At 46.2% G+C, this 27130-nt stretch overlaps 1 protein-coding gene and 1 long non-coding RNA gene across 4 annotated transcripts in view; both read left to right on the forward strand.

The window, feature by feature from the left end:
• Positions 1–19076, forward strand: part of LOC108522505 (uncharacterized) — a 76430-nt gene extending 57354 nt beyond the window's left edge. The window contains exons 5-6 of the long non-coding RNA XR_001883492.1: positions 17454–17585; positions 18901–19076. This is a non-coding gene — a long non-coding RNA (uncharacterized LOC108522505). The remainder of the gene's footprint in view (positions 1–17453; positions 17586–18900) is intronic.
• The window catches only part of PRKCE (protein kinase C epsilon), a 551430-nt gene that overhangs the window by 106190 nt on the left and 418110 nt on the right, over positions 1–27130 (forward strand). The window lies entirely within an intron of this gene.

A 27130-nucleotide genomic window follows, 5' to 3' on the forward strand; every position in this document is an offset into this window, starting at 1 on the left:
CCCCCCACCCTCCTCCCCACCCTCCTCCCCATGTTTCTGATTGAGGAGGGCTTGGGCAGCACCTGGGCCTGACAATGTGCGTTTCTAACACGTTCCCAGGTGATGCTGCACCTGCTGGGCCAGGAGCCACACTTCAACAACTACTGTGCACCAGAGAAGTTTAATGGAGAACTTTACATCTTTTTAAGTACTAGACTGAAACTAAACCAAAACACTTCTGTCCATGTTTTTAGGTAAAAATTATTTACTTGTATTCCAATATACCAAAAATGTCATCTCGTAGCTTCTTGATCTGTAGTCATAATTATGACCATTCATTATTGTGGCTGGCTGTAATTCCAGGGTGTGCCAAACCCTCCTTGAGACAGACCCAGGTTGTTTGAGTTGTTGGTTTGCATTCTCTGTTTGCAGACTGGCTGCTGTGCCCATAGCATTCTTCCCTTCCTGGAGCTTTAAAAAAAACCTTTCTTATTAAAATGTTCACACCTATAAAAATAGAGAGAGTAGTATGACCCACTCCCATGTCCCCATCGTCTAGATTTTTAACATTTTGCTTCATCTTTTTCTTGCAGAAGTATTCTAAAGCCAATCCCAGACATCCTAACATTCCACTCCCAAATATTTCTGACTGCATCTCCAAAAAAATAAAGACATTTTCTTGCATAACCACAAAACCATGATCACAACAAATCCAGCAATGATTCCTAAGTATCCTCTAATACTCAAACCATATTCAGATTTCCCCAGTTGCTCAAAAAGGTCTTTGCAGTTGAATGAGGAGATGAACAAGGCCTATATTCACATTGCCTTTGATTGCTAGCTACTTTTCCCTTGGAATTTGCTTTTGTGGGCGTAGGGGGATCTGCAGTGAGCTGGGGCTAGCTAGTTGCAGCAAGTGACCCAGAGCTGTTGAAATGCATCTGAGGTGGGGAAAGCAGGTTTGAGGTAGGGTCTGTGTGTGGAGTGCAGTACTGATTCTGGGGCCTGGAGACAGCTCTGTGCTGCTCAGATGCTTTCACTTTATTCTATTTTCTTTGATCTGAAGAGGCAAGGAGGCCAGGCATGTGACTTCTAGATCAGTGAGTTGCTTTCATGTGTGAATATGCAACTGTTAGAATATGTTTACAGAACAGATATGCTGCCTGGGGTAAGAAAAGGAGTTCTTGGCCCTGAAGAATCTTGGCTGTGGCTGTTCTAGAGTGTTTGAGGCATGCGCTTTATTCTTCTCCACGGGGTTTTCTTTCTCTTTCTGTTAATAATCCAGCCTTCATTGCGGCTCTATGGAGGGAAAATATTCCTTTGAGCTCCAGGCTCTGAGAGCTCCCCCATATACCTAGGCCACTTGGGTGGCCTGGTTTCATGCCAGAAGTATGATAAATAAATATTGATATGCTGTGCCCGCCCCCTTGAGGGCCTGCCCCTGGGTTCATCCCTCATGTAGGTGTTTTGAACATGTTACAGGCATCTAATTTAGCTTCCCCATCCAAATCAAAGGTCCTTCACTGCAATTTAAATGCCATGGTGTACCCGTGACTGGGGCTGACGTGCATTGGAAGGCAAAGCTGTCCTGCGTCACACAGCATCAGCTGGATCACCATATGGACCACAGTGCGGTGCTAGGAGAGGCTGCCAACGTCAAGCTGGCTAAGGATTGAGGCGCGAGGATGCCAGAAGGGAAGGACTTTAATGGACAGAGACCTGATTGTCAGGGGCTTCAGGGGGCTTTCTACCACTGGTTTGAGGTTGGGGAGCAGCAAGACTACGCCATAGATACTGCAAGTAATATAGCCTGCAAGTAACGTGGCTGGGCCTTGGCAAGGAGGGCCTGGAGGCAAGGGGAGTGTGCATTGCTGAATTCCTCGTTTGGGCACAGAGTCATCCTTTCTGCTGCTTCCTGACCCAAGGGGGTTCTGATAGTCACCCTTGCACCTCTTTTGTGGCCACATTGTATAAGGTTGCCAACTATGTTGTATAATAATGGGCTGGTGTATAGTTCTTACTGTTCTCTGGACTGGAAGATCCTCAGGGGCAGTAGACTATTTTGCTATTTGGTATACAGTGGCACTCAATAAATGTGCAGCAAATACATTTTTGCAGCCCAGAAAAGGGAGGGAAGGGAAGTGCTTGGGTTAAGCATATGATACAGAAATAAATCTGAGGGGGTCCTGAGTGTCGTAACAAATCTAACCTGCCCAAGACACTGGCCTTCGTTCTACAGTGACCTTCATTCTCCAGTGACTGCTAATGGCTGCTGTTTTGCTGAGAAACGCTTATTGACTTCCTGCGCCTCACATTTTCCTGCCTGGCAAATGCCAAACCTCCACTATATTTAGCTCGAATTTCTTATGGCAATTACTAGGTCATTCAGAAATATTTCAGTTGTAACCATGTCTTATTCCTGATCTGGATTTTATGTTGTGTGAGGGCAGCGATTCCACTTGATTTCTCTTTCTATCTTCCTTGGGTCCAGCCCTGTGGCTTGTATATATTATTGTATATGTTACTAGTGACTCAAAACTGGTTGCCCAATGAAATGCATGGCTGCTGGGTTTAGTGAGTCCTAAAGAACTGGCTCCGACAGGGGCTGTCAAGTTCAGAGGAGGGAGAGCTCCTTGGGGCTGGAAGGATGAGAAGAAACTTCCTTAAAGGCAACTGGAACTGGTTGGCACTCGGAGAATTGGAGAAGGTGGAGGGGAGGAGGATGGAGAGTGGATTCCATGTTGGGAAGATCAGAGGAGACTTTGCATCCCCACAGCTGGGTATAATAAGGAGGTGCAGCTAATTTGCTGGGAACCACTGGCTTCTGGGCGTTTACTAGACACACAATGAACTGCCAAGGACGATAGAGGCTGACCGCAGGGAAGGGTGGCTACAGAATTCTTAGAACATGATGCTGACTCCAGTCTTTGGTGAGACTGATGGATATGAGTCAGGTTAAGACAGGGATAAACATTTGCTTATCAGATGAAGAGCCACCCTGTTTTCTAGGATCCTGGACTTCTTTGAAAAAGCATGTCTCCAAATACCAGATGATAAGGCAGAGAGGAAGAAGAGGATTAAGAGTATCCTGCTCCCAGGCTCTAGGGGTTCTGCTGGAAAGGAAATAGTGGGGTGGATTAGAGAGGATGGGAAAGTGCAAAGCTTCAGATGTGGAAAAAGGTTGATTGTACAGTCTCTCTCTGGAAAACGTTTTGCAAGTTTCTTAAAAAGTTAAACATAAACCTACCATGTGATCCAGCCGTTTCACTCTAGGCCTTAACTCAAGATAAATGAAAGCATTTGTCCATTCCAAGTCTTGTCATGAATGTTCATAGCAGCTTCACTTGTAATAGTCTTAAACTGGAAACAACCCAATCTTTCATGAAGAGAGAATGGATAAACAAATTGTGGTATATCTATACAATGGATACTATTTAGTAATAAAAAGGAATGGATGGATTAATCTCAAAACAATTATGCTGAGTGAAAACAAAAAAAACCAGACAATTTGGAATGTACATTATATGATTCCATTCATATAACATTTTAGAAAATGCAAGCTAATCTATAAGATAGGAACTAAAATAGTGGTTGCCTCAGGATGGAGGTTGTGTGGGAGGGGCAGGAGCAAGGGATTATAAACTCTATGAGGAAACTTTGTGGACTGAAGGATATGTTCATAATCTTGATTATGGTGATGGTTTCACAGGGGTATATGTATGTCGAAACTTATCAAAGTTTATTCTTATTTAAAGAGTGTTCGGCTGGGCGTGGTGGCTCATGCACTTTGGGAAGCTGAGGTGAATGGATCACTTGAGGTCAGGAGTTCGAGACCAGCCTGGCCAACATGGTGAAACCCCGACTGTACTCCAAATACAAAAATTAACCAGGCTAATTTAGAGACAGGTGAAACACCTGTCTCAGGCTAATTTAGAGATACCTGTAGAGACAGGTGGCACACGCCTGTTATCCCAGCTACTTGGGAGGCTGAGGCAGGAGAATCACTTGAACCCGGGAGTTCAGTGTGTTGAGATTGTGCCACTGCACTCCAGCTTGGGCAACAGAGCGAGACTGTCTCAAAAAAAAAAAGTGTTTGATCGATTGTGGGTAAACTATCCATTAATAAAGCTATTATAAAGAGCTAGGAATCATAGTTCATGCCTGTAATCCCAATGCTTTTGGAGGTGAAGGCAGGAGAATTGCATGAGGACAGGTGTTTAAAACCATTCTAGGCAACATAGTTGAGACCCTGTTTCTACAAAAAATAATAAAATTAGCTGGATGTGGTGGCATGCACCTGTAGTCCCAGCTATTTGGAAGACTGAGACAGGAGGATCGTTTGAGCCCAGGAGTTAGAGGTTGCAGTGGCCGTGATCACAACACTGCACTCCAGCCGGTGACAGAGCAAAATCCTGTCTCTATTAAAAAATAATAAATAAATAAATAAATAAATAAATAAATAAATAAAAGTGATGATTGAGAGATTCAGTGCAGGTGAGTTAAACAAGCCATTATTGTGAACTCCTTACATTCCCATCCCCCACATGGAATTCATTATTTCACTGGCAATGAGAGGAGAAAAAAATAGCCTCAGTGTGCTTAGGATGGCAGGGGAGGACCACTATTAAAACTGAATGTACATAAGGCAGGTCTTGATGGAGGCTGATGCTGGCAAAAACAAAAGGAACTGCCTTTGAGGACTAGTCAAGGGAAGCTCTGGGGCAGATGTGGGATCCAAGTGACTTCACTGACGGGACAATGTTAAAGGCAGTGAGGTACAAAATGAGCAAGGCCTAAAAGACGGAATCAACAGGCTGTGTTGAAGAACCAGGGGAGACCAGTACAGAGAAGGCTGAGGGTGCAAGGGGCTACTTTCAAGGATGAAAGCTAGATGGGCTGAGACAGATTGCCTCGCTGTACATGCTGGCTGCACCACTTAAAAACTGGGCAACCTTTGGGTAAATGACCTAAGTTCTCTGTGCCTCGGTTTTTCCATCTGTAAAATGGGAATAGTAATACATACGTCATGAGGTTACACTGAACATTAAATGAATTAATGTATGAAAAGTATTTAGGGCCGGGCATGGTGGCTCACACCTATAATCCCAGCACTTTGGGAGGCTGAGGCAGGCCCATCATGAGGTCAGGAGATGGAGATCATCCTGGCTAACATGGTGAAACCCCGTCTCTACTAACAACACAAAAAATTAGCTGGGCGCGGTGGCGGGCGCCTGTAGTCCCAGCTACTCGGGAGGCTGAGGCAGGAGAATGGCGTGAACCCGGGAGGCGGAGCTTGCAGTGAGCAGAGATCTCGCCACTGCACTCCAGACTGGGCGACAGAGCGAGACTCCGTCTCAAAAAAAAAGAAAAAAGAAAAGTATTTAGAACCATGCCTGGCATATACTAAGTGTTTAATAAATGTTATTGGTACTGTAATTATTATCTACTCTTGGGCAGAATCTTGAATGCTAGGATTATTACAAAACAAGCAATAGGTAGAGCAGTGAGAACCCCTAAACAAAAGTTTGAGGAACTGCTTCTAGCTTGCCCCTTCCTCAAAGTCTTTGCACTTTCTGAGACAACTCTGCCTGGAACACTTTTCCTTGAGATGAACTCCTGCCTCACTCCCTCACGTATTTTGCTCTGTGCCCAAATGTTACCCTGTCAGAGAGGCCTTCGCCGGCCACTATATTGAAAATTGCAGGCCCTTCCTCCCCTACTACCTAACATAGGTATGTATCTTTATTTGTTTATTTTTCCTTCCTCCCACTAGAATGGAAGCTCTGTAAGCTCTTTAAGAATAGGGACTTTGTTTTCTCTACAGCTATGTCCCCTGAGCCTAGAACACTGCCTGGAATGTAGCAGATGCTCAATAAATATTTGTTGACTAAAAGATTTATTAGGCTGTGTCTTGGGGGTGAGTCACCTAGTGTCTTCAGGCCTCAGCCTCCTCACCTGTAAATTGCAGAGGGTGCGTCCCTGATGGTTTCTTCCAGCCTGAAGGTGATGTGAATTTGTGGGGAGTCAGGCGTGATGTCTTGAACAAGGAAGTGATGTGGTGAAGGGACCATGTGAGAGTATCGGCACTCATGAGACAGCAGGAGAGCTTCCGGGTCATGCCTCCCACAGGGCGACTGAATTTACAAAGTGAATTTAGTTATTTGTAGGTGATTTTGAAGATGACTTTCCAAACTCTCCCCTCTCCCCATTAGGGCACTGTGCTGTCCCCTGCCCCTGCCCTCCATTGAGAACCCCTGCTCTAGACACATGCAGGGACAGAACATGCCAGAACAAGGCAGTAGTGATAAAATGACAAATAAGTGGTATGTGGGGTCATGGTTTTACTATGTCATGAGCTGCTCCGTTTTGAAGGACAGCTGATTCCAGGTTCTGGGCATAAGGAGCACATTAGGCTGAGGGGGCCTGGAGGCTGGAGAGGAGCTGACACACGTGTGAGAGGAGGAGCCAGCCAGATGGCTCCGATTTATCCATGTCAGTGCAGGACTGGGGAAAGAGCTCGGCCCAGCTGGGACGCTGCTGCTGCGAGGCTTCCTGTGCATCTCAGCCCTTGAGAGACCGAGCCTATCTTCTCACACCTGAGCTCCTGCGGGAAGCAAGGGCTGCGGTGGCTGGGAGATGCCTGTTGTTCCTCACATTCAGCAATTAGCACCATCTCCTTAAGGGCAGACCTCCACGTAGCTGTAATCTGAAATGTCAGTTATTACACTCTTTGATTTAAGTATAGAAGTGCTTTGGTTATGATCTCAGGAGTAAGACAGAAATAGCTAGTCAGTGTGGTGAGTAATGTGCTAAAAGCATTCACAGGGATCATCCTCGCCATGGCATTATGTGCTGTTTAAAATCTGAGTAAATGCTTAGGAGTCCAGCATTTGGAGATACTGGGAGGGGCAGCGGAATCTCTTGGACGAATCCTGGCTTAAGTTTCCTCACTGCTTCCGTTCCAGGTGATCGATCATGCCTATGCTATTCTTTGAGTTTCTAATGTGTGGTTAGATTTTATGGGGAATACTGAAGGGCATGGGAGCAGCCCTTGGGCCTTAGCTTAGGTCCCAGTTAGGAGGGACAATACCTATGCACGCAAAAGCCAAGGCATTTGAAAGTGCTGCAGGAAAGGGCTGTAACAGCTGCTGGAATTACAGGAGGGAGCAATCTCTGTGGAGTGAGGTGATTAGGGAAGGTTACTTGGAGGAGGCAGGGTGTGAAAAGGTAAAGAGATTAGGGGTAGAATGTTTTGCTTTTACTTCTGTCTTCTCAGGACGGAGGCATCTTGCAAACCACCTTATCCAATAAAATTGACACACAAATAGAAAATCAAGGCCACAGAAAGAAAGAAATTGGCTAGTATGGTTGCTCCAGTTGAGCACTGGATTTGTTTTTGCACTTCTTGGCAGCCGGGACGTAATGAAAACCAGGTCAATTGCACAGCTTTCTTGATCAGAAAGGGAAAAGTCTACCAACTCCTCAGGGGAGGCAAAATTCTGACTGGCACATTTTTCTAAAATCATTTTCTCATTTGGGACTTTCCATAAAAGACACAGTGGCATAATAAACATAGGTCCATCGACAGCAAAAGCCTTCATAGGTGTGGAGGATTGAACACGAAGGTGTGGCACGATGAAGGTAATTTGGCCAGTGTCTAAGCTGGCAAGGTCCAGTTATGTGACTTTTAGGGGCTCTGCATTTTCTTGAAGAGGAGACAAAAGACAAATTCCCAAAGGAGACTTTGTAGCGGACATTCAGAGGGGAAAGCTTGTTGGCCTTGGTGAGATTATACCCGGTGAAAGGATGTGGGTGCCCTTCTGCCCGTGGGTTCCCACTCTCCATCATATAATTACCCTGACTGGGTATCGGATTTGGTGCTGAGTGTCCTAGTGTCCAGAGGCATAAAGAGAGACACACGTCTGATTGCAGAGTCCAGAGCTGACCTTGTCTCTTTTACCAAAACCCTTAGTGCACTATTCCCTGGTTTATCTTAACTGGGACATTAAAGCACCTGCTCTTGGCTTTGACATGTTCTCAAGGAGTTTGAAGTCTAGAAAGGGTGATTTTACTTTAAAAAAAAAAAAAAAAAAGTCTCAGTACAGAAAGGAATACATGCCAGTAGGTTGGCTTTGCATCAGTTCCTCCTATCAATAGCTGCCATGTGTTGAGTATTTGCTCTGTCCCAGGCACTTTACCTACAACACTTACGTCGTCTTCACAATGACGTCCAGAAGCATACGCTTTTATTGTTTCCATTTTATCAGAAAGACCGGGGCTTGGAGAGATTTTGATATTCTCTCAAGCCCCCAGCCTGAGGAAGATTTCAGTTGGCCTCACTTTTGGGTCTAGTGGCTCCGGACTTGGGCCTCAGTCTAATCTCTGGCCTGGGTCTCTCCCTCTCCCCTCTTGTACCCTCCTCTCTGGCCAGTCTTTTATTCTAAGCTTGTCCTGGGCCTCCTGCAAGTTTCTGGCGTCTTGTATGAGACAAGCACTTCCCTGTCTGATTTCAAAGGTTTTCTACTGAGCCCACGCTGCCATATTCTGACCCCAAGTCACCCCTTTCTCACCCTTTCTGCTTGAGCCAGGGCTGTCTGCATCCCATCAGTCCCTTCCAAGAATCATAAAAGCAGAGTCCAGGTCTCCTTGTTTTTAAAGCCTCCTTGCGCTTCAGGACCACCCAGCAAGTTCCTGCTTCCCATCAAGGAGTTACTGCAGATCAGGCATTAATGCGGGGTCCCTCCCAGCCTGAGTTTCCATCCCACCCTCTCCCATGGGTTCCCTTGGTTGGCGTGCACCATTCAGCCACTCTCTAGGGGAGTAGCTGCTGTATGCCACCACCATTTTATCATATCAAAAATATGTTTAAAATACATTGAGACTTTCACTCTCATCGATGGAAGAGAAGAAGGATGGCATTTCGTCAAGCTCTCTTACTTCTGAAGGATTTAGGACTCTTGCTGCCTTTGGCCACCAGGATCAGTGAGCATTCATTTCTATTGGAAGAGATTGTGTATCTGGGGATGTTGCCCAGCGGGTCTCACTATGCTGGGAAAACTGGTGACCAACTGAGTAATACTCAAATTTATGCCAAAATTCCTGCCTTTTCCCCTGTTCAGTCTTCTCTTTTGCTCCCTGCTGGACTTTGTCACTTGGGAATGGAATGGGATGAGCTGGGTGGCCTCAAACTCACATTCTCAGAGGCAAGTCCCTTTTGGTACACCAAGGCTCTTTTTTATCCTTTGAAGCTTTTGAAGGATATTTTCAGTGGATCCACATGGCGTCTTGTGTCTGGCTCTATCTGGAAGAGCCTGCCTGGGAAGACAAGGAAGATGGTTGTCTAAAAGATACATGGAGAGTGATTCTCCCCAGACTGGCACATCTAGAGTTGCATGGATAGCTTCATTTCTCCTATCAACACAATAGCTATTATTTATTGAGTGCTTATTTTATGCCAGGTCCAGTGCTAATGTATTTGCTTATGTAATCTACCCAGCAACCTAACAGATACCTGATAGCCCATTTAATAGATAAGGAAGTGTCAAGCCTAGGATAAAAGGGTTCAGTGCTGTTGGGGGCCCTCAGGCTGTAACACGCAGAGTAGTCAAAGAGCAAGCTACAGGTATTGGGAGAAAGCTGTGTCCCTTCAGGTGTTCTTTCTTTCTTTCTTTTTGTTTTTTGAGACAGAATCCCTGTCTGTCGCCCAGGCAGGAGTGCAGTGGCGTGATCTCAGCTCACCGCAAGCTCCGCCTCCCGGGTTCACGCCATTCTCCTGGCTCAGCCTCCGGAGTAGCTGGGACTACAGGCGCCCGCCACCAAGCCCGGCTAATTTTTTTGTATTTTTAGTAGAGACGGGGTTACACCGTGTTAGCCAGGATGGTCTCGATCTCCTGACCTCGTGATCCGCCCGCCTCAGCCTCCCAAAGTGCTAGAATTACAGGCGTGAGCCACCGCACCTGGCCTTGAGGTGTTTTTTTCTTTGGCCAATCTACATCTTGGGTGTGCTTTGCCTTGGGCCTGTGAATGGAAGGGGCATTTCCTTGTTAGATAAGGAACTTTTCAGTAAAAAAACAGCAGAGACCTGTCTAGTGGATGATTAAGCCTAAGCTATGCTAAAGGGCAGGGGCTGAAATGATTTCATAACATTTTTCATCCTCCCCATCTGAACCTAGACCTAATGCTGTGCAGCCAAGTACAGGAGTTGTTAAGTCTTTGCTCACATCCCACCTCTCTCCCTAGTCTCCAAAGGACCTCAGCCCTCATTGATTTACCCTCTTCTAGGACAGTTTTCAGCATTTAAGTTCAGTAATACACAGCGTAGGGCTTGATTTTGCGGTCTCCCTTGGTATAATCCTCCATGCTGCTGGTAGTCCCAGGCTCCCTCAGCTGTCTTTCGCTGCCCTTCTGTCCAGACTCAGTGAGTCGTACAGTCAGGAAGCGCCCAAGGGATTATGTAGTTTAACCCACTGATTTTATCCGTGGGGAGAGAGAAGACCAGGTCTAGGCTCTTTTTCACGGTGGAGGGAAAAGTTACACACACCTTGTTAAAAGAATCCCAAGCCGAATTGAACAGATTGGGAGCTTTGTTGTTTGTTTTGGTGGACTCTTTCTTGTCTGCCTGCAGTTTCTCCACTTAGATCTGACATCCTTTTACCTAATTAAATTCCCTCCCTGGTCCTCTGCCATCTTGCTTATGTTTTAGGTTGGTTCTGATTTTTAGTATCAACCACAGAATCTCAAAACTAGAAGGATCCTTTGATGTCCTGAACTGCGATCCCTTGGGTTGAGGCCAGTGCTTCAATTACAATACCCCAGGAGCTCTTGTTATCAATGTATCTTAGGAGGAACCAAAAAGAGTCCTCCCACAATAAGAAGAATTGTTTTATCTGTTCTTAAAAGCCAATTTCCTTGAGTTTCTTACAGCAAAGCCCACCTGTATGAATGTCCGCAGGTGAAACTATTGACCCATTTAAGTTACACTTGTGCAATGCAAGAGGGGCAAAATTCCAGCCCACCTGAGGAAATTCAAACACATGTTTTAAGAGCTTATCAATGAAGGCACAAGATTTTAGTTCAAAGAAAGAAATGGTTATGGCTGACAATAAAAGCCAAAATGGGATCTTAATTCAGGATTAATTGATTAAATACTTAACTAATTAATCTTCTAACTGGTTTCTGTTGCAATCAGGGTTCAGTTTTTAGATATGACCCCTGCATGTGAAAGTGAATAACTGCAGCTCGAATGTGTGCAGTGGGACAGGCATGGCCCCAAAACCTGACAGGGAAATTCAGATCTGAGGCTAAATGAAAGAGGTAGGTGACAGCAGGTTTCAGCTCCCCAAATTTCTTCTCATCCGTTTCTTTTATATGATACATTTGAGAAAAAATTGATCTGCTCATTTAGTAAGGCCATTTAGAAATAAGCTCAAATTATTACTTCCATGCCAGAGGCTTGAGGCCGGGGTTACTGTTATTTTTGAGCTTGGAAATTGCCAGTCATTCTGCTGGAAATGAATCAGACTATATATATATATATATATATATTTTAAAACCATTAAAATCAACATATATTAAAAATATTCCTAACTCCTGTCTTTATTCCTGCTCTTATATCTCGCACAATGGTCTGACTGTAATGCCTTGGAGACAAAGGAGTCTCTGGCATCTCTCAAGTCTCTCCTTGACATCAAGAGCGGACATGCAGAAGGATGTGGGCCCTGCGTGAACCATAGCCTTCCTCCCTGTGGCTTTGGCCTGGTACAGTCCGAAATGCCAGCCCCTCAAAAACCCACCCACTCACACGGGCCTTGTTTCCAGCGCATCTTCAAGTCTGGATGGAGGAAACGCTTTACCCTTAATGTGTTCTTAAGCCATGCATAACTCTAGGCCTATTTTAACCATGGCCTTCTAATTAATTTTTACTTAATTCTTCAGTGTTTGCTTTATTTTTGGTTTTTATAAGAAGCAGCCACATGATGAGTAAGCCTGGAGATTAAGCTTTCTGAAGAGGTTCTCTTGACAACAAAAACAATATGTTTATTGAAAGGTGAAACTAATGGCCGAGGCCAATGGAGTCTCCAGGTTGGGTTGTAAGGTGTGAACTGTAGATGAGAGTGCTGAGGAGATGATTCATTTGGACTTCCTGGTGCCTTGAAGTTGTAGAGTAACCATCTCCATGTGGCCTCATTCTTAAATTCTACTCCCTCCCTACAGGGCTGTTCTGCTGTGTGTAGCAATACCTTTTGTGGTTTGCTTCCAAAGTTCTTCATTCAATGCCTCATCTTTCCCTCTGCAGTGGTGTCATTCTTTTCCATTTCTTTCTTCCTCTTCTCCTTTTCCTTTTCATTGGGGGAAAGCGTTTATGAAAAGAGGTCAAGTATCTTGGCCAAAGTTCTGATGGTGCTGGAAATAGAACTCTGGACATTGACCCCCACATCCTAAGCCCAAAGATGAGACCACCCAGTGGGATCCTGGGCTGTCTCCAGAGCGACTTCCCAGAACCAGGCTCTTGGCAGAGTTTGCCTTTTAGAATACAGAGAATTAATGCACAGAAGGGGATTTCCCTTTCTTCCTGCCACCCTTCCTCCTCCCACTTCCAACCAAGAGAAGAGCCTGTCGAAGTGTAGGAAAGGGAATTATATTGGGTAACTGTGGGTAGCAGAAAGAACTAAGAACCTTATTGCAATGAACTTGCAAGTCCAGAAGTTGGTTCCAACCTGATCCCCTCCCCCACCTCCAGGCAAAGGAAAAGTTAAAAGAAATTCTGGAGATGGGGGAGATTATTTTAGGACTCTGGCAAGCACAGCAGTTCCCTTGCATTGCTGGCAGGTACCCAAGTTTATCTGTGTTTATGGGGATCTACAGTGTTGATCTGTGGTGGATGGAAGTGTGTAGGTCCGTAGACTCCATAGTCAATTACGTTTCCTGCTCATCCAAAAATTTCAGGTCAAGATAATCAACTGGGAGAAAGGAAAGAGGGGGCTTTTGATTAATCTGAAGGACTTGAACAAATGTTCTATTACCTTTTTTGGTCCTGGGTGCTGTGCAGACCTCTGTCAATTCTGAAGGAAGACTTCAGTGAAGCCTAGTACTTTCTCAATCCAGTAAGAGAGAAAGCCCTGTGGCCACTTGAGGGTTGGTTCTACTCTCTTCTTTTTCCCCGGTCTGCAGATCTTCTATTTTCCTTTGGGTTAGATCAGAAAGATTCCTAGAGAATTAATGGGGACACAGAGACAGAGAGAGATAGTTGAGGGAAGGATGACAAACAAATCACAGTAAGACAAAGGGAGAACCTGAAGTGTTTCTAACCAGTAAGAAATCTTCATGGTGGAATTTCAGACCTTAGGATGGCCTAATAGGGTACGTGTTGGTTAGGGTGACTAGCGTATCTTGGGCCTCTTGAATCATGCTTCATAGGTGCCTCTTCCACTCATATTCAAATTCCTAATTGTGGGACAAAAGAAAAAGTCTGGGCTGGGCGCAGAGGCTCATGCCTGTAATCCTGGCACTTTGGGAGGCTGAGATGGGTAGATTGCCTGAGCTCAGGAGTTCAAGACCAGCCTGGGCAACATGGTGAAACCCCATCTCTACTAAAATACAAAAAAATTAGCCGGGCATGGCAGTGTGCGCCTGTAGTCCCAGCTACTTGGGAGGCTGAGGCAAGATAATCGCTTGAACCCAGGAGGTGGAGGTTGCAGTGAGCTGAGATCGTGCCACTGCACTCCAGCCTAGGCAACAGAGCGAGACTCCGTCTGAAAAAAAAAAAAAGTCACTTCCTATGGGCAAATTTGGAAAAATGGCACTGTCATGTTCTACTTTGGTCTTTGCGTTTGCTTCCCATAGAAATGTACTTTTTCTTTGAAAGGATCTGGGCAAATAATTATCTCAAACATAAGATGGAGGCAACAGTTTTCTCAAATACCTCTGCTTCTGGAAGGAGGGTGGAGAGGAATTAGCCCAACTCTCTAACTTAATACATTGATGTTCTTTGAAACTTTTTAAAAAAAGGAACAAGAAAGTAAAAAATCTGCACAGCAATGTCTCCTTTTAACCAACCTCTTAATGGGCAATTTTAAGTACTTTCAGAATTTGGAAGAATGTTTATGTCAGAAATATGTATCATCTCAGCATCTTGGTTATGATTATCCAAAAGTCTTGGCCTTCCTGCCTCTTCTTCTTGTAAGGGAATTTATGTAGAAAGAGGGTATGTAATCAACCATGTTCACACTGCAGAGAGAGTTTATACAGGAAGGCACTGGTTTGGGCTTTGTAATACTGAAGGCTTTACACCCAGAAGAATTTTGTAATCTAGCACACTCAATCTCCAGGGGCATACATTTTCTCCAATTATTGCCTTGAAGTTTTATTAAGGATCAAAGGAACAGCCTTACAAAGAATGTGCCTTCGCTCTCAGCAGTGCTTCTGTGGACTTGCTGCTTTCTCTGGCATTCATGTCCATTGGGAAAGACCCATGTATTGGATTCCTTATTGGATGGTTTTACTGGAGGAAGACTTAGGGCTTTATTTTAGGAATTTGAAGACTTCTCTTAGGCCACCCTTCACAGTATCACAGGCATTTGCCTCCTAGAGCATTGTAAACTAGAAACACCAAGGGATAGAAAACATTTGTGGGAATAAATGATCCATGCAAAAATACCTCAAAGAGCAAAATTTGGCTTGACACCAAGCAGAGGAGTGAAAACTCCAAGTGCTGAGCTTCCAGAAGCTTCCTGGAGAGGAGCTATTCCTTGGCAGTGATGCCAGTGCCCCGGTGAGAAGCAAAATTGTTGGCCAGGGCTTGTGAGTGGTTACCCAAACCCGGATGCCAGAGATAATGGAGAAGAAACTCTAAAATGGCCAAGCTTTTCCCACTCTTCTCCTCCAGATGTTTCCCAGTGGGTAGATGTGATCTCTTAGGAAATTTGACCATTTTGGTAGTAGAAAGAAATCAAAACAACAAAAGAGCCTTGAAAAGCTGTTACATTGCTAAATGTACATTATGGGAATGCTTTTATCCTTGGCCTTATCCTGGCCTGGCTCTAATTATCTACAGAGACATCGGATTAACTCCAAATGACATGGTGTATGTGTGAGTCTCATGGGGATGGCTTCTGGAAGGAACAGTTCAGGGACCATATCACATTTCATTAGTCGGGTCCCCCCTTTCATGATTTCTCATTTTGGTTGAGAAACGAAGCACATTTTAGCTTTCCCTTACCTTTTTCCCTTCTGTAAAAACTTAAGTCTCTGATAGTTGGCCAGGGGGCTCGATGGGTAGGGGAGAATTAGGAGGGGACAGTGAGGGCTGGGCTGGGAGATGATGCTAGGTGCTCTTTTCCTTCTCACCTGAGCCCTCCCTGAACAATGGGCCAGACAGAGAATGGATGTTGAGCAATTATGCTGTTTTCTTTCTCTGTTTATCCAAATGCTCTTTCACATGCAAGATGAAGGAAAACCCATTTCTACTACTGATTTTCTGTCCCTTCTCTGAATATGTATAGGAATTACAGTCTTTACCATGCAGCTTAACACACATTTTACATCTGTCTGTCGGCTACTGCTTAATTATATCCAAATGTTGTGTCTCCACCTTGTAGTAGGCTACTGGAGGCCCAGAACTCATTGGACAACTTCATATCTCCACGTTGCCAGGACAGGGCTTAGCCACAGATATTTATGGATCACCTGATTTTTCTGCTACTGATGCATTCACTTCATCAAAACCTGGTTTCAAAGCTTGGCAAATTCTGGGCCATTTTGGCAGCAGAGCTGTGCAACAAGATTTAAATTGCGTGTTGCCATTTATTGGTGAACTGGACAATCAATCCAAATTTAAAATTCTCTAATCAGATTAGTTTATTTTTAATCATCTGGAGTCTGGCTGAGTTTGTTCTGTGTGGGAGCCAGTGAGACCCAACTGTTTCATTGACTTCCTTTGTATACTCTTGACGAAAGTCTTTTCATCCTCGCCCACCTTATGCCTTCAAAACTGTGAGTCAAGCTGCATTTCACAGAGCTTTTTTCTCCTTCCTCCCCATGGATACATCTTAGTTGCCATTTTTTCTTACACCCCTTTTGTTAGGTGTTAGGGCTTCAGTCATGCTGCCTCCGTTTGGCAGGACTGGGAGGGGGTGTGTATATGTACACATCTGCATCTGTGTGTGTGTTGTTGGGGTGGCTTTTTGTATGCGTATCTGACTGTTGTGTGTACACTCATTCTCGCACAATTGCTGATGAGTGGTTTGAGTAACATGGCATCCAGCAAGGATCTTGGGCCTTGGAAACTGAAAACTAACCATTTTCATCGAGAGACTAGTTTATTTCTCACTGATACTGAGTTTGTTTAACCTGTGATACAGAATTGTGAAGGGATTCTATTTCATGAATTTGTAAGTTATTTTCTCTTCTATGGGTTTTAGCCAGTTTGTCTTTAATGTGAAATTTGTACTCTGTGCTCACATATTTTCATATGTTTTGCTTCTTGGGGGTCATACTTAGGGTACAGAATCAACCAGATACAGATTAACTTGTGGATGTTTAGCCTTTGCTAAGTGCATCCTTGTCTCTAAATTCTTAAATTGCAGCACCCTGGATAAAGCAGTAGGAGGTGTGAGGAGGAACCCTTCTGAGAACAGATAGGCAGAAACATGTACATGCCGCCAATCTCCCATGGTTCCTTGCTCTTGTCAGTGCAGCAGGCACACGCGCACCCCGTACTGTCACTCACAGACGCATGCCTGGATGCCCAGGTGCACACTCACGCAGCCATCACACAGGATTTGCAGTTCTGCAAGAGGTGGGGCTGTGAAACGTTCTCCTTCTCTATGTGCATGTCTTTTATCTTCTCTCTTGGGTGGCTCCTGCAGTAGCAGGGTGCTATTGGAGTAGCGTGTGCTCCAGCCGCCTCTCAGACTGCAGCCCCAGGGGACACTGTTCTGCTCCCCTTCTGTCTGGGGAGTTGCTGTTCTGCCCTAGGGTCAAATGCAGACTGGTCAGGGACAATCTGGAAATACTATAGGGATGCATGGGGAAGGTAAAAACCATACTTCCTCTGTCTGGAAACAACACCGACTGTGGCTTTTTTATTTTAGGGACATGATGTCCTTCTTGTGTTTCAAAAGTATGTATATTGCCTAAGGTTCTCACATTCACGTAGGTTTTAATTTTTGAGATCGGCTGTAAGACCCTAGATATATGGCATCCCTTCTGCCACTTGTGTTTCTGTAGCTCGCAGAAGGATGGTTTACTGTTTCCACAGAAGTCTGAATGTTGATTGAGCGTCCTACCTTCACGGGAGGACCAGGCAGGGCACAGCCATGGTACCGCCCCCCGCAACCACAAAAACACCCTGTGATTTAGGCAAGAGGCAGTTATGGATATCTTTACTTCATAGGTGGATGATGAAATTGAGACAGTGAGAAGCCCAGGGACTGGGATGCCAGCTCTCTAACCACACCCTCTCTCTTGACCTGCAGGTCACCAGTACTGGCCCCATCCGCAGTGGATTATTTCTTCCTTCCTAAAAATCCAGGCTGCTTCTTGCCATGCAGAGACAATGAGCTCCTCAACCAAGGGTGAAAAAGACCAACCAAATCAAAACAAACAAGGTTTTTTTTTTTTTTTTTTTTAACACTTTTCTTAGGAAGTCATTAAGGAATTATTGAGCTGATTAATGTGAGTGGAAAATATTTAAGTTTGGTCATTGTTTAGGCTGGCCAGTTTGATTGCATTAGCAATTGACTTACAAAGCCGCTGTAGTGTTCCCTCCAAGCGTCCTCTCATACCTAGGGTGACTGATCAGTGGATCCCTGAGCTCAGTGATGATGAGGGTCCCACAGTGCTTAGAGGGGCTGCACTGGGGATTAGAGAGTGCAGGGGTGGGAAGAGGTGGGTCAATGCAGACCTCCCCTACTAGGCTGAGATTCACTCTTGCCCTTTGTTGGCAAAGATGGTGATGCTAGGGAATTTGGAAGCTGAAGGGAAAACAAAGGACGCGGCTCAGGCAGAAGGCAAAGTGAAAAGGAGCGAGCAGCATCTGTTTATATAGGGCTCCGAGAGGCTCACGTTAGGCAGATCCTTTTTCTGGCAGATGCTGTGAGCAGCCTGCGGAGGAAGAGCCTCTCAGACAGCTAATGACAGGTTCCTTCTCCCTGGCGCGGCCACCTCCCCTCTCCAGCGGGTGGAGATGGAGAACCTGTCGGCCGGCCTCAGGGTGACCTCTCTCCCCACAGTCCCCTGCACCGGCCTCATCTCCGCTGAGAGCAGGAACAACACAGCACACACTCTGCGGCCCAGGGTTTTCCTCCCTCTGAGAGCCGCCCATTGTGACGTGGACTAAATCCTGGCCATCTTCCTCTTCCTCCCCCTTTGTCTTTTCTTAGAACTTCTGTTCCGGTTTTGTACTTGCCTAAGATACAGGAGACGTGGAGTGACTCTATAGAGTGGGGCGTGTGTGTGTGTGTGTGTGTGTGTGTGTGTGTTGGGGACTGCTTAACACCAGGGGCAGGCAGGCCGTGCCCCTTCCTCCCCAGAGCCCTCTAGCCCATTTCTGCCCCTGCTATTGCCCTGGGATCCCAAGTCTTCCAAAGGTTGCTTGGGGCAGGGATGGTGGAGCTGGAACTGCATGGGGCATTCCAGCTTCTCAGTCGGCATACTCAGTCATTGCCATGAGGCCCAAACCACAGCCCCCATCTTTCTCAACACACACTGCTGACCATGGGAGGGAAGGGCAACCCCTTCTCATGTCATTTCATACTCCCAGTGGCTCTTGGAGATGTGATTGTCCCCATTTGACAGCAGGGGAAACCGAGGTCAGAGAGACTGAGTAGATTGTTCAACCTGGTTAAGTAGGTAGTTTGAGTAGCAGCCAGAATTAGCACCCAGACATGCTGGTGCCTAATTTTGTGTTTCTTCTTCATAAAGCTGGATCGCAGAGAGACTAAGGTGGAAGGAAACCTTGAACGCAGGAGTTCAAGACCAGCCTGGGCAGCATAGCAAGACCCTATCTCAAAAACAAAAAACAAAAAACAAAAACAAAACCAGATAGCAAGGAAAAGGTAGGGAGTAAAAGTAACCTAAGAAGAAAGAGAAACAGAGCAATGGGAAAGAGAAAAGGGAGGTGGTAGAAGTGAGGGGGGATTTAGGAACCTGGGAGGGATACTCTCCTATCTCCAAGGGTCACAATGAGAAGGAAGTGCAGTAAACACTGCGTATCTCCTAGGAAATGCAGGTTTTGTCAGCTTGCCCTGATATTCATGGATCACTTTCACTATTCAGCTGCTCATCTCCTGGGCACTCAGCGTGATCCTAGGCTCTTTGGGGACCCTTGAGACTGAGGAGAGACAGGCTCTTGCCACAGTGAGCTTGCTGCCCACACTGGGCATCCTTGCTTGGAGAAGTTAAGTGACAGCTGCTTACTGAAAAAATGTGAGTTGAGCATCTGCCACATGCTCAGCACCATTTAGGGTGAAGTCGTGGGTTCTGAGGAGCAAGCTCTGCACGGGGAAGGTGGTCAGGGAGTGTATCTTGGGGAAGAGGAGCAGGGACTGAAGAGGACAAGGTGTCCTCCTCCCATTCTTAGCATGGAAAGGCATGCTACATGAACCCTGAGACTGTGTGCTATATCTGTGACACCCTAGTGAGCCCCTGTTTGTCATTGTTTAGGTGTTTAGGCTGGCTTGAATGCAGTGGTGATGGCAGGTGGCTGGGCTGTGTCTGACTGGGAAGGCTTTCTGGGAGAAGTGCACAGTCTTGCCCTGGAAGGCAAGAGTCCTAGCTAGTAACTTCCTTCTGGCTGCTCTGCCCCTTCCCCTTCAGGATTCCCTAGGCGCTGGCTGCATAGCCCCTCTGAGGGACTTTTGAGCAGGACCTCTCAGGGTGGGTCTTTGAAAGTCATCAACCCAAGAAGATCCGTGTTGGCTCCTGGAACCCACAGTTTTCCAACTCTGCTCTCTGATGTTGCTGTCCCCAGGAGAAGAGTCACCCAGGCTACAGGAGGGTGAAGCCTTTTGGGAGTGGTGACGGAGGAGACCTGGATCCAGGCTTGCTTCTGGTCAGCTGTGTGACGCTGGGTGGAGATGATGATGGCTGGGGTAGCGACAGACACTATTCATTGAGCCTGGCCCTGTGCTAAGCACTTGACAGACATCAGCTCATCTGCTATTCACAGCAGCTCTGTAAGGGAGGTGCTGTCATCCTCCTTGTGCAGATGAAGAAACCAAAGCTTATGGAACTCCTGGGCAGCAACAAGTAGGGTTGGGATTTATACCTGCTCTTGCTGCCTCCAAACGCCTTGTGCTAATGATTAGGCCACACTGCCTCCCCAGTTATTACTCCTGGGCCTCCCCTCTCACTGTATGATTGGGACTTGAATTAACTGACTGTTTGGGAGCATTCTAGAATTCCAGTGAGGGGTGTCCTCAAGTAGGCCTTGGCCTGGGGAAAGATGGTGCTTCAGAAATGGCAGGGAGGAGCAGACCCAAGATGCAGAGCCTCCTCTTGCCCCACAGCAGCCTTTGGGCTGCTTCTCACCTCCTTCCTCCCCTGGCCACCCAGAGTGGCCTGCCCTGCTAGAAGCCCATGAGGTATACCCTGGGGCTCCTGTGCCTGGAGCTGCCAGGCTTCGGGTAAGGTGCCCTGGGCAGCTGCCCAAGGCTGCCCCCCTCACGGAGCGGGCCTTCAGCACACATCCCTGCTGAGCGATGCTCTTGCTCAGTGCTGTCTGCTGCTGTCATCCCGTGGCTGCTGCTGTTTGCCACATCAGGATAGAAGTAGCGATTTCCTTCTAGGCCCCAGAGTCCTCCCTTCCCCCGCTGCTGCTGCTGCTCATCTCGGGGGATGCACCCTTTGTTGGTAGGACCTCCCTTGGAGAGATGGGGGCTGGAGGAAGCCAGGGACTTGTCTTCCTGGGAGTTCCAGGGCTGTGCTTGGCTGGGACATGTTGGGCTCACCACCCCTGTGGTCAGGGCCTGCGACTGGCAAGGTTCTAAGGCCTCCCCTCTCTCAGCAGCTGCTTCATAGCCTCACAGGAGGTGATCTGACACCAGCCTGGCAGGGCAGCCTCATCTCACCTTCTGTAGCTCCCAGCCTTCCACTGTGGAGGGGCTCCCTAGATAGGTGTTGAAGAGAGTTATGAACCCAGGACGAGGCAGAGTCCCATCAGAGGCCTGTACAGGCAAACTCAGCACAGCTTTAGAGACCGAATGCCCACCTTTTCTCTCTCTCTTTTTTTTTTTTTTTTTTTTTGCTGAATTCCCTTCCTTCCTTGTCTCTCGTGTCTCCTTTCTATCATGCGAAAGCACCCCATGCCTTGGGGAAAGGTGAATGCCAGGAGTCGGGTAGCTTCTGGTGTGACCGTACAGAGCAGGCAGTGTGTGGGGTAGGGTTGCACTGACAGTAGTGTTCTGAAGCCACAGGCCCAGGGAGACAGACAGGCCGTGGTCTCTGAGACCACCTGACTTCCCACTTTGCCTCCTGATAGAAGAATCAAGCCGGGACACCCAGTCACCCTGACTTTGACTCTTTCCTGGAGGGACCCACCCAAGCTGCACATTCCCAGGGCCAGCGCACCCTTTCCCATGTGCCTGGGAGCCTCAGCCCTGCTCCTCCCATTCCTGAGTTCGTCTCCAAGTCCAGGGTATCACGGTGACTTAAGGAAGCCCAGTGACACAGTCCCAGCAGGGTGTGGTGAAGGAAGTTGTTTTTCTTAATGGTAAACAGGATAGTAAAATGACAATAGCAGCGTAGACACTTCTCAGTTATTTACAAGTGGGTTCCTCTGCATTCTGGATGATCTCCTCCCCAAGGTGGGATTGGTTCCCAAGGGGGGCCTTGAGGAAGGAACAAAGATTTACTGAGATTGTATTACATGTCAGGTGTTGTGGCAGACACTTTATGTAATTACCCCTCAAGCCCCATCGTCCATGTTTATATCTCATTTGCTCATAAGGAACTAAGGCTCTTGGACTTTATTAAATAAGTTGCTTGTGGTCATTTGGTTAAAAAGTGTCCTCAGCAGGCCGTCTCACTCCACGAGTTACTGTCTTCCTGCTCTGTGAGTGTGCCCCGTGTGCAGGTACACACGTGTGTATGTGGAAAGGGCACGTGGGAAGGTGGACTCCACGCAGTCCGCCCATTCTCATGCTTCATGCAGTGCTCACAGCATTTGAGGCTCATGAAATTCTCGCACCAGCAAGAGCTTATTCATACTGCCTTTGAATTTCTGGGGCCATTTTAAATCAAAGAGCCCCCAAACATTTCCATAGAGTCATTTTCAACGTATTTTCATACCTGCCTGGAAGATGGAAAGTGGAGGCTGAAACTATTGCAAGCTAGGAAACTTAGGGCCAAAGAAGAGAAGAAATCCAGAATCTGACTCCTTGTCTTCATTTCCACTACCCTGGTCTGAGCCTCTGCCATCTCCTACCAGGGAACTTGCAGTCACCTCCTAATTGGTCTCTCAGCTTCCACCCTTGAGTCCTCCCTGCTGCCTCAGCCAGCGTGATCCTCGGGTTATGGTATTCTTCTTCTCAGAATCCCACAGTGGGCTTCTGAGCCCATCTTCATGATGAGATCATGGGTGAAAATCCTTATAACAGCCTACAAGGCCACACATGGTCTATACCCCACCCCTGCTTCTCCAGCCTCATTGTGCATTTTTCTCTCCCAACTCCTCCCACTGGCCTCCTTGCATCCCTGAAACTTACTAGGCATCCCCCTGTTGTCCTGGCCATTCCCTCTGCCTGGATCACTTTTGATCGCTGAAACCCCCACTTCAAATCTTTGTTGTAATGTGCCCACAATAAGGCATACCCTGAATACTCGACTTAAAACCACAATGCCCTTCCCCCATCCCCATCTCCTTACCCCGTGCTATTTATTCTTTAGTGCAGAGTATGTACTTATCACATTCTGAAAGATCATATAATTTACTTACGGAGTTGAACAGATTTAGAATTCTGCCTTTCAGTAAAATTAGACAATGAATTCTGTGCATATCATGGGTTGAATAGCGAAGCTTCTGAGAAAAGGCGACCTGATGGACACCTTCCTTAAACTCTCCTCACTTTCTGAGCCATCCCTTTGGCATTTTCCTTGAGGTCAGGGATCAGACATCATTACTTGAATCCCCTACGAGTTTCGGCTTTTGTGCTGGTACACACTCAGTAGGCGTTGGTGGACTTGAGAGGAACTGAAATTGCCATTGCTCCTGAAGAGAACAAATAACCAGGAACTTGCAGATTAAAGGATGAAGGGAGACTTTTTTAGGGTGTCCTAATAAACGGACCAAGCCCAGAATCTCACCCACGTGATCTTGCAGGCTTTTGCTCAAGGGACTTTGATCTTAAGCTCAGTATTTTCCAGTAGGTGGTCTGCTTGCAAACTTACTTGCTTTTAATCAAGACCTGCCTGTGAGAACTGTTAATTCAGATGATCTAATCAAAACCACACAGGAGGCTTTAATGATGCTACTCTGCCCCTGCTCCTCCCCCTCCCTCCACCATGACACCCTGATTCCGTTTAAAGAAGCCCAAATGTGGTTTCGGGGCCTTGGAGAAAACTGCTGGAGGAAGGCCAGCCTCATGGCCTTTTGTCATGTATGCCTCTGGTTCTTTTCTGACTAGAACTCTCCAAGCAGACTCATTCGAAGAGTCCAGAGACCGTTCTTCCTTCTGATCTGTGTATTTCGTCTCAAGGAATGACCCCAGGCTTAATATGAAAGTTATCATTGTTTTGATATAACTAAAAACCCCTTGGGAGCAGTGTGGCCTAGTGAGAGGAGTGCAGGGTCTTGTGGATTGCTGACTGACAGGCTGTATGGGTCTTGGGCGAATAACATGAGCTCCCAGAACCTCAATTTGCTCATCTGCAAAATGGGGATCGTAGTCCACAATTAATAATTCACTCGACATTTGGACTATGTATCACAAGGGAAAGCATAGGGTGTTATGAAAGCATGAAACAGTGGGACCTAACCTAGTTGAAATGGGCAGAGTGGGACTGGGGGTTGTCAGGGACAACTTTCTTGAGAAGGTAGGTTTGAGATGGGTGTTGATAGAGGGCAAGTTTTAAGTAGGCCGAGTCAGCACCTGGGTTCCTTTTCCTTTATATTCATGTACCAGCTTGGTCTCCTGGGGAAATGTGAGAGAAGTGTGCTGGAGAAGCATGGAGGTTTAGCGCCACCGTGGACCTCTGAGCACATTATGTAACCCACCCTCTCTGCCCTCGCTCTTCTCAGTGTTGCCAATGAAGGCAGTGGCACCCAAGAGCTAATGTGATTTCTCTATACCCCTCAGCTAATGAGCAACAGAACTGGGACTACAAGACATAGCCACCTTTGTCCCTATTATGTCTAGCAGACATATGTCTAGCACCCTGCATACTTGATATTGAATCTGCACTAGCAACTCTATGCTGTACATATTATTATTACTTCTTGTTATGGATGAGGAAACAGAGGCCCCAGGAGGCTAGGCACCCCTGTAAAGGTCATATGGTTTGGGAAAGAGTCAAGATCTGGATTCAATCTGACTGCACAGCCCCTACACTCCTAATCACTATACTGTCCTTCCCCCTACCAGAACCTTGGTTTGCAGTATTTCTACGGAAACGTGGCGTTTTACCTGCCCTCATGGAGGTATGGTCTTTTTGGAGAGAAAAGATAGTAACAACAATTCAACACAGACACCACACCAAAGGTTCTTGAGATGGAACAGCATGCAGGCCCCAGGGACTCGAAGTCATTTTTCAGCATGGGAAGACTTGGCACCGAGTCTGTATAACAGGATGAGCAGTGCTGTGCAGAGAAAACCCAGAGGACCTGGAGGGTGGGCTTTGGGAGGAGCAAGTCAGTTTATCTCTTGGGCTTCATTTTCCTCATCGGGAGCATTGAGGAAGAGTAAGGGTGGGAGGGGTGGGTTAGCAAATGTTTTCCCAAGTCCCTGGGGTGGGTGGGTGGGTGGAGTTTAAGCCAATTGCTCATGGCTTTGCCACCAGGTGGCAAAGTTCAGACTTTGTCTAGAAGAAGTGGGGAGCCATGAGGGGTTTTGAGCAGTGGGACGTGAAGAAGAAAGTATTGCTTTGGGAAGTTGGAATCCAGGAGGCTTTTATCTTCCAGTCTTGCTCTCTGGAGACTGATGTCCCAAGAGAACATGCCTGGCTGCTTAGCTCCATGGAGTCTATGCTCTGGGAGATCCTGACGGGGAGATCCTCACTTCGACTGGTCACATTAATACTACTTTTCAAGTGTGAAAGGTTGAGTCAAGGTTTAGACTTCTGGCAGGTTCTCTCCTCTGGCTGGTGTTCCGCCTTCGAAACGGTCCTGCTACTTTCACTCAGCTTCCCTACCCCACACACATCATCTCCCCTACACAGACACCAAGGGCTCCTCAATGGGGTTTCATCGTTGGTTTTTAGCGGATATTCCTCTAAGTCGGTGCATTTTCTCAAGCCAACTTCTATTCCACTATCATGGGGAAATTAATTTAGAAATTTCCTCCTTTGTATCATCAATTTCAGATGACGTATGTTCCCGGCTGATGGCCCTCCCCTCTATTTGCATAACAGCAGGTAAACAATACTGCCACCTAGTGGGAGCTCAAGGTGTGACCTTCGGAGCTCCTCCTCCTGACCCCGGGACATTATTTCTATTACTGTTAATATTTAAACTAACGGGCAGTTCTGAGCTCAATGCTCTTCCCAGTGGGTGGATCCACGTGGATTTTCACATCTCCTTCCCATTCTTATAAAACTTGCAGTTACAAGGGTCAGAGAAGCTGTTTTGTGTACACAGAACGTTTGAAACAGGCGCAGGGAGCTTAACCTACTTTACTTTTTGACTTTTGCTCACAGCAGTCCAGGTAGGTACCTGGATTCCCGTTTTATACGCGAGGAAACTCAGGCTCAGTAAGGTTAAGTAACCTGGAACTTTATTGAGCACCTAACGTGCCCAACTACGTCCTGGATTACCTAGGTAATATGGAGAGTGTGGTCTGTTTTCCCCTAAGAATGCACTATCCAGACACAGTGGCAAGGCGTAGTTAGCTCCTGGCCAACTTGCAGAGGATAGGAAAGACCCTTGCACATGGCAGTAGTGCATCAAGACTGCTTCGATGGAAGAAGTGGGTCTGGAGCTGGGATTCGAAAGGTGGCATGGGAAGAGAATGTTTGGCGGATGAAGGCACAGAGGAGGCGCTAATACTAGGAGAATGTTTGGCGGATGAAGGCACAGAGGAGGCGCTAGTACTAGGGTTGTTCGCCGGCGAGGAAAGACTTGCTGGTGTTGGGCTGTGCCAGGTGTCGTAGGTTGAGGGGTCTGGGATACAGAGCCTGCGAGAGCTAGGTTGAGAGCTCCAGGGAGTAACTGCGACTACTTGCTCCATTTGTGAACTGAGAAGTAAGACTCGTTTGATGGATGAAATTTAAATAATGCAGAAATATATTAAAGTAAAAAAAAAAAAACTCCCACCAGGCCTATTCTCCCCCAGAAAACATAATTAATAGTTAAACATTTGGGGTACATGCTTTCAGAAGATTTTCTTTGCCTGTAAAACTATATAGATATATGTTTATTCATGTACATAAAAATTAATACATGCATGTGTAGTGTGATTTATTTTAATAGGATTATGTTTTAACTACTATTTTAGAATTTCCTTATAAAAAATTCAAAAATATATTACAGTCATCTTTTAACTTAAAAAAACCTTTTACTATGGAACATTTTAAACATATGCAAACCTAGAACAGTATAATAAATCTCCCTCAGCTTTAACATTTATCAATACATAGTCAATTTTGTTTTCTTCCTACCTCTCTCCATAGGTTCTCCTGAACTGGATTATTTTAAATAAAGCTCCAGACATCATACATTGCATCTGTAAATATATCTGTATCTACCTCAAAAGATAAGGACACTTTTAAAACATATATAACCACAATGCCATCATCACATTAAAGAAGGATGTATTCTTTCATATCATCAAATAGCTAATTAGTGTTCAAATTTTTCCACTTGTCTCATAAACTTTGAACAGCTGATGTGCTTGAGTGATGATTCAAATAAGGTCTATACGTTGCATTTGATTGATGTTTTTTTATGTCTCGTTTCATTCATAGGTTTCTACTCCCTCCTTTTTTTTTTTTTTTTTTTTTT

Source organism: Rhinopithecus bieti, unplaced genomic scaffold, assembly GCF_001698545.2.
Source record: "Rhinopithecus bieti isolate Rb0 unplaced genomic scaffold, ASM169854v2 scaffold_61117, whole genome shotgun sequence".
Taxonomy (NCBI): Eukaryota; Metazoa; Chordata; class Mammalia; order Primates; family Cercopithecidae; genus Rhinopithecus; species Rhinopithecus bieti.